The sequence below is a fragment of the Rhagoletis zephyria genome, unplaced genomic scaffold, assembly GCF_001687245.7.
Source record: "Rhagoletis zephyria isolate East Lansing unplaced genomic scaffold, Rhagoletis_zephyria_1.1 Rzeph_scaffold_00507, whole genome shotgun sequence".
In the NCBI taxonomy this organism is placed as follows: Eukaryota; Metazoa; Arthropoda; class Insecta; order Diptera; family Tephritidae; genus Rhagoletis; species Rhagoletis zephyria.
The window spans coordinates 42,729-50,835 of record NW_016157591.1 but is presented as its reverse complement, the minus strand read 5'-3'; the positions used below and the strand labels follow the sequence as shown (position 1 = coordinate 50,835).

Here is an 8,107-nt window from a genome sequence, read left to right as displayed (position 1 = left end):
CGCATTTCTTGGATGTCGGTGATGTCAGCTTTTGTCCTTACGAGGACATAAACCAGATGGGCAGAGGCACCTTCCCCATTAAGGGTCCGGACATTCCAGGTGCATGCCCTCAAATCGTAGTCCTTTAAACGTTTGCCGTGGTCGTCATCATAAGGGGGGGTCTCATCCGAGGCTTTGCCTTGCTTCTTCACTGGAAGTGGTTTTTACGTGGCGGGTCCCAAGCCCAGCGCACAACCCATTGCTGGGACGGGGGTGGTTTCGCAACCAAATACACGTTTATATAGCGAGCCGCTTGCTCCAAGCAGACACCCGCTTGCAGCCGCACCTACTGGTGAACAGACGCTGCAGACTTCAGTGAGCCCTTAAACCGAATAAGTCAGAGTGGCCCCACCGAAGCTCCCTCTCTTTCTGCCGTGACCCAAGGCTCCACTCGGATTGGTTACCGCATCTCGCACATGGGTTGCTCACGTTGCCCAGAGTGCGCGAACGAGGACGCAAGAGTCGGGATTGAGTATAGCCATGCAACTGTAACTGCATACCCAGCGCAATGACTATACCCCATTGCACTCCTCTAAATATGTATGCACTATGTATACATACAATATATGAAAGCATCTTGTTAACGGCATCAGATCTGCACTGATCATTCGATTTTCAAAACTGAGGTTCCAAATTAAAGGGCTTGGCCTGTAAATGTACAGCAAGGTATGACCTTTTTGGAAAAGGTTGCCCCTTTTTTTAGATTATAAAACCTGCACCGTCCGTTGTATTAGAAAAAAAATAGGTTTCAAATGAGAGTGCTGGGCCTTTAGATGTGCAAGAAAGTTTCATTATTTTGAATAGGGTAGCCACCTGCTTAAAAAATCATAAGACTTACACCGTTCGCGCAATTAAAAAAAAAATATACAATACGCCATATAAGGGGGCTTGGTCTATAGATCTGCAAGGAAGAACCTCTAATAAAAAGGGTTTCCACCTGTTACACTTTTTTCATGCAGAGCGTCAGAATTACTCCGTTCTCTCGAGTTTCNTGAGAGTGCTGGGCCTTTAGATGTGCAAGAAAGTTTCATTATTTTGAATAGGGTAGCCACCTGCTTAAAAAATCATAAGACTTACACCGTTCGCGCAATTAAAAAAAAAATATACAATACGCCATATAAGGGGGCTTGGTCTATAGATCTGCAAGGAAGAACCTCTAATAAAAAGGGTTTCCACCTGTTACACTTTTTTCATGCAGAGCGTCAGAATTACTCCGTTCTCTCGAGTTTCAAAATGAGGTGTCAAATTAAAGGTGTTCACCTATAGACGTGATTTGTTTTTTTTTTTAAGGGGCGCCGCCTAATTAAAATGCATTGTTTAAAATATGATAGTAAAATATCACAATATGGGTTTGAGATTAAATTAATATGTTGGTGTTTTTAATAATATAGTTGCTACTTATTATGATGTATTAAGGGCATTCGATATTGCTATCAATCGAAAGCTGCTTAAGAGTTGTTAACTAGATAATAAAGAACTGCAAAATTTAACATTTTCTGTAAAAATGTCTTTTTCAAAAATTGTATGCATTGCTATGTCATGTGAACTCAAACAACGTGTTATGCCATGTCATTCCATCTCAAACATACTGTTTTAGCATGTCGTTGCTACTTAACTAAGTTGTTATTCGCTGTTGTGCTTCTGTAGCATATTTTTAATACTGTTGGATCCTGCCTTGGATGAAAATATATACATAAATTCGACAATTCTTTAATGCATTTTACTATAATAGGTGCTTAAAAAATTTACAAAATCTCTTCCCGTATATAAAATGTAATTAATAGTGCTGACTATGTCGCATGTGTCGCATGTGTTGCTTGTGTTGACATGAATAGATTTGATGCATGATTTGATTTCAATTATTCGACAGTGTCTTCATATGTTATTGTGAAACATGTATGAGCGACATAATATGAACTGGCATTTTCATGATGTGACACATGTCGCTATTTTTTATAGTTCAACATTTACAGGCCCTCACTAGATAACAACTCTCGAAAATTCGCATACATTTATACAAAGACCATTTAACTAGCTGTCGTTTGATACCAATATCGAATGTCCTTAATACGTTACTTCCCGTTCATAGCTATATATTTTTTAATAGGTGGCAACGCTTAAAATCATGAACATATCAATTTAGTACAAGTAATTTTTAGCAAAAAAAAAAACCGACTTCAACTCTCATATAAAAAAAAAATATATATATATATATATATCTCATGATCCACTGATCGGATCTTAACCAGATTAGTATGGGACCACCTCTGAGACACTACCTTTGAGGTTGCCCAAAGTTATGCGGTAACATACATAAAAAAAAAAAATATTCCGACGAACTGATAACCTCCTCCTTTTTTGGAAGTCGGTTAATAAAAACCCTTACGCTTTGTGCCCATATTGCGATAATTTACTGAGTATCATATTTAAAGCAATAGATTTATAATTAAACCCAAAGCACATCTCTAGGTGAATACCTTTCACTTGGCACCTCATTTTAAAATCGAGAGAACGGTGTAAATCTGATGCTCTGCACAAAAAACAATGATTTTTAACAGCTGGCAACGCTTAAAAAATAATACGTTCTTCCTTGTACGGTGTAAGTTTTGTGATTTTTTAATCGGGTGGCAACCCTATTTAAAAAAATTAAACTTTCTTGCACTTCTAAAGACCCTGCCTTTTCCTTTTACACCTAACTTTTTTTTAATACAACGAGCGGTGCAGGTTTTATAATTTAAAAAAGGTGGCAACCCTTTTCAAAAATCACATACCTTGTTGTATTTTTTAAGGCCAAGCCCTTTAATTCGGAACCTCAGTTTTGGAAATCAAATAATCGGTGCAGATCTGATGCCGTTAACAAAAAATGCCTTCATGTATTGTATTTATACATAGTGCATACATGTTTAGATTTGATCTCACCCTGGTATTTGTGTATTAGGGAGTTATTAGAATCCAGATAGGAGCTTTAAAACTATTAAATTCGAGTATACACAACTCTGGAATACTTCACTTGGAACTTTGACTTTTATTTTTGGCTAAAAACTTAAATTTTTTGCTTTTTATTATAAAAGGCATAACCGTTACGGTCTCTGATTGTTATACATCGTTTTAAAGGTCTATAAATTCTTTTTTCAAAACTTGTTCGATTTTTAAAATCGGATGGAAAATAGTCAAGCTATTAATAGATAAGTGCATAAATTATGAAAATAACGGTTTTTCGGTATATAGAAATGGAGGGATCAGGAACTATACAGGACCTATTTTCAAGTTGTACTCGACCATACCTACAACCTACACTAGGTTTTATTTCGGGTGTATTTCATGACTTTTTTTGTAGCACCGTGTTATTTAACAGGCGGCAACTCTTTTCGAAAAAGTAAATCCTTATTGCACATAAAACTGCACTAAAATGAATAAAATAATTTAAGGTCTCGTTAAAGTTACTAAAAGCCATTTAGTGAAAGGATTTACTCAAACTCGAATGAAAATTACTAACAATTTGTACTAATTTACTTCGTTTTTAAAAAAGCTTGTCGGCGAATTCAGCGTAGGTACATGCATAATTGGTTAGGTATGTATATGTATGTATGTATGCAGATATTTAAATGCCGGTTTGCTATTCGCGCGTCATATATATCAATTGTCCTATAGAGGGGAGATTCATGGAGGAAAATTACCAGGGAACGAATATATGGAAATTGCCTTTTTTCTGCTAAAGAGATAGAGTATATTCGATTAAGAATGTCCACGATTTAGCTTTCCCTGATTCCATATATGCTCATGCCTTTTTTTTGCTTTTTTTAAGATATTTGCCTTTTCTACCTTTAATTGTAAAAGGCAAGGAAAAGGGTCTTATTCCTAGTAATAAGAAAGTTTTAAACGCTCCATAATTAAATTGGGCGCCACTTATATCAACCCACGTTTAGTACATTCAAGGCTTTTCTTCGCAAGAATCTAATCAGAATGCTGCCAGAAAAATTCAAAATGCATCTTGTGGTTCAATGTTACTACAACTCCAGATATTAAAGTTTTGTGAGTTAAAAACTCGAAAAGAGAAAATAGTCAAAGATTCAAAGATTCAAAGATTCAAAGTACAAGTTTTTCATATAATGAAACTAGTTCATAGTTTTTCTCTTTTACATGTAAAATAAACATTTCTAAAATAAATGTATTTTTTTATACTTTACGGTTTTTGTCTTTTTTAGTGTCTTTTTTGCGTATTGTAGTGCCCTTTCCTGCCTATTTCGCTATTTTATTTTGCCTTTTCTAGCCTATTTCGTTATTTTATTTTGCCTTTTTTACAGGTTCCCTGATCATTACCTTACCAAATGCCAAAATTTTAGTCTTATTCCGGTCTCATTGCAGAGCACTTTTTTTTTTTTTGACGCGGTCTAATGTACGTACAGTTCTGCACATAAAATAAGTTTGGTAAATTTTTGTTGAATTCGGTAAAAAATTAAAAAAAATATTGTGGCAACACTGGTTACACTACGAGTAATTTATTTTAATAAAACTCAAAATACTTAAACTCAGCCAAAAACATAAGAGATCTCCATATTTTTCTTTTTTAACCCTCTTCAAACTAATATCTTCTTAAACCTCTTTCGTCCGACACCCATATTATCTATATTTATACTCTATACAAATTATATAAAGAGAAGTCCCTTTTTTTGTAACAGGTAATCTCGCGACCGGCTGGTCCGATTTTCATGAAATTTTGAATATGAATAGCTTTCAGCAACCACCATGTTTTAGGCCATGTTTCCGGTAGGTGGACCAGGGACCGATCTATTCGAAAAAATCTTATTATGGTCCGACTTACTTAAAATTTGGTACGTAGGTAGCTTTTTGACTGGATTAGCATATAGGATCCTTTTTTCCGAGAAGTGTACCAGGGGCCCATCTATTCGAAAAAATCGTATTTATGGTCCAATTTGCTTAAAATTCGGTACGTAGGTAGCTTTTTGACTGGATTAGCATATAGGATCCTTTTTTCCGAGAAGTGTACCAGGGGCCCATCTATTCGAAAAAATCGTATTTATGGTCCAATTTGCTTAAAATTCGGTACGTAGGTAGCTTTTTGACTGGATTAGCATATAGGATCCTTTTTTCCGAGAAGTGTACCAGGGGCCCATCTATTCGAAAAAATCGTATTTATGGTCCAATTTGCTTAAAATTCGGTACGTAGGTAGCTTTTTGACTGGATTAGCATATAGGATCCTTTTTTCCGAGAAGTGTACCAGGGGCCCATCTATTCGAAAAAATCGTATTTATGGTCCAATTTGCTTAAAATTCGGTACGTAGGTAGCTTTTTGACTGGATTAGCATATAGGATCCTTTTTTCCGAGAAGTGTACCAGGGGCCCATCTATTCGAAAAAATCGTATTTATGGTCCAATTTGCTTAAAATTCGGTACGTAGGTAGCTTTTTGCCTCGATTAGCATATATGATCTTTTTTCCGCGAAATGTACCAGGGACCTATATATTCGAAAATATCGTATTTATGGTCCGATTTGCTTAACCTATACTAATTATATAAAGATAAGTCCCTTTTCTTTGTAACAGGTAATCTCGCGAACGGCTGGTCCCATTTTCATGAAATTTTGTTATAAATAGCTTTCAGCGACCACCCTGTCATAGGCCAAAAAAAAATTTCTTTTTTCTGGTAGGTGGACCAGGGACCAATCTATTCGAAAAAGTCGTGTTATGGTCCGATTTGCTTAAAATTTGGTAACTTAGTAGGTAACTTTTTGCCTAGGTTAGTATATATGATTCTTTTTCTCCGGGAAGTGGACCAGGAANTCCCATTTTCATGAAATTTTGTTATAAATAGCTTTCAGCGACCACCCTGTCATAGGCCAAAAAAAAATTTCTTTTTTCTGGTAGGTGGACCAGGGACCAATCTATTCGAAAAAGTCGTGTTATGGTCCGATTTGCTTAAAATTTGGTACGTAGGTAACTTTTTGCCTAGGTTAGTATATATGATTCTTTTTCTCCGGGAAGTGGACCAGGATCCGATCCAATCGAAGATATCGAATTAATAGTCCGCTTTGCTTAAAATTTGGTACGTAGGTAGCTTTTTGCTTAGATTAGCATATATGATTTTTTTTCGTGAATTGGGCCAGAGATCGATCTATTCGAAAAAGTTTTATTTATCGTCCGATTTGCTTGAAATTAGTACGTAGGTAGCCTTTTCCTAGATTAACATATAGGATCCATTTTTTCTTCTAATATGGTCCGTTTTGTTTGAAAATTGGCGTGTAGGCAGCTTACTGCCTGGATTAACATATAGGATACTTTTTTCTTATAGGTGGACCAGGGACCGATCTATTATATAGAATAGAATTGAATGATTGTTTTACAGTTCGAAATGTTTTAAGGTCCCGCAAAATAAGCGGGTATTGGCTACTTATCGATACTTATTATCTATACCAATTATAATAAGAGCAGTTCCACGTTTTTGTAAGAAGTGATCTCGCGAACGGCTGTACCTTTTTTTTTTTAAATAGGCTTTTTTGGTTATAGCCACCGCATATTTCTGGAAGAATTTGTGGTAGAGTCCTGGAACTTGGTATGAAGGTTTTGAAATCAATCCCATACTCTCAAAATTGGGGGCTATTGGTAAAGAGGGCGTGGCGCCTTCCAAACATACTGAAACTTTTACCTATCTATAAATACATATATCTGTGGTCATAAGCAATAATCGCCTAAGTCGAAAAACCTGAATTCGAGAAAAAACGCTTTAAAGATTTGGATTGTGATGCTAACCCCATCCAAATATTTTCATCTATAACTTTTTAAATAGCCTGGCTAACGCGATGGGAGTTTCACATGCACATAGAATAGTAGTTGCAGAAAACGATAGCATATATAACTCAACTCTTTCTTAAGTCGACTTAGCCGGTTATTGCTTATGACCACAGATATAATTCTTCGGTACGTGTGTTTTCAAGTAAACTCCTCCTAAACGACCGAAATGATTTTGATTAAATTTTTGTCCTAAAGTTCCTGTATAGTTTAGGTCCACAACTTAAAACGCCAAGTGGCGCTGGAGTCGAGTTATTAAAAATCGTATTTATGATCTGATCTGCCTAATATTCAAAATATGTATTGGTAACGTGAAGGGAAATATTTCTGCGAAATAAATGGCTCGCCAGGTGGCTCTGGAGTCGAGTTATTACTAAAAAGCGTATTTATGGTCCGATTTGCCTCATAAACAAGATGTATATTGGTAACGGTAGGGGCAATACTATTGAAAAAAAGCCGCAAGGTGGCGCTGGAGGCGAGTTATTGCTAAAAATCGTCAAGTGAAGTCATTCGGAGACACCAGGGATCAAAATCAAATTATCCCACGCTAAATCGACCACCATAACCATTGCGGTCCTTGCTTTACGGCGACTAAACAAAATAAAGACAATTCTTGATGAATGCCTACAAATCCAATTGTAAGACATTTATGATATTTCATCTGAAATAAGTCTATGTATTATCGATTTCTGTGAACCAATGATGTTCTCTAATTTTGAAATTGCCACCACCTTTTCTATACAGATTCAAGGACGATTCACCATCGAGCCGGATCATTGTTTCCGCAAGAACTTCTTCACGGACATAACGCTTTCGTTAGGTTATTTAAGACGGCTCTGGAGGATATGCTTTCTGACGACCACAAAACCAAATGTGAACGTGAATTGTGGGGAAAACTTTGTCCCAAATATTTGAAAAAAAGAAATAAATTTTGGGCTGGACGAAGTTCGCCGGGTTGCTAGTTATATTATATACATATGTTTCAATTAACTAATTCCCATAATTCCAGATGAATTTGACTTTTTAAACAGGTGGAAACCCTCCTGCATGTATTTTAGAAACGAAGCCTTTTCAAAAGCACTCCGATTGATGCCTGTATTGTACTAATTAATTTAATTTTTTAATATTTTTTATTGAGCTTTGTACCACGATTGTTTATTAGGAAAAATTGAAAAAGCAACATAGTCTAAGCGGTAGAAGTTATAGCACTATTTCGGAGATCACCACATCTCCTCATCAGACTTCTTTCTTTCTAGACTTC

The 8,107-nt window shown here is 36.1% G+C and overlaps 1 long non-coding RNA gene across 1 annotated transcript in view; it reads left to right on the top strand.

Moving 5' to 3' along the window:
• The window catches only part of LOC108360038 (uncharacterized), a 21,090-nt gene that overhangs the window by 3,177 nt on the left and 9,806 nt on the right, over positions 1 to 8,107 (top strand). The window contains exons 2-3 of the long non-coding RNA XR_001847039.1: positions 4,124 to 4,130; positions 6,585 to 6,589. This is a non-coding gene — a long non-coding RNA (uncharacterized LOC108360038). The remainder of the gene's footprint in view (positions 1 to 4,123; positions 4,131 to 6,584; positions 6,590 to 8,107) is intronic.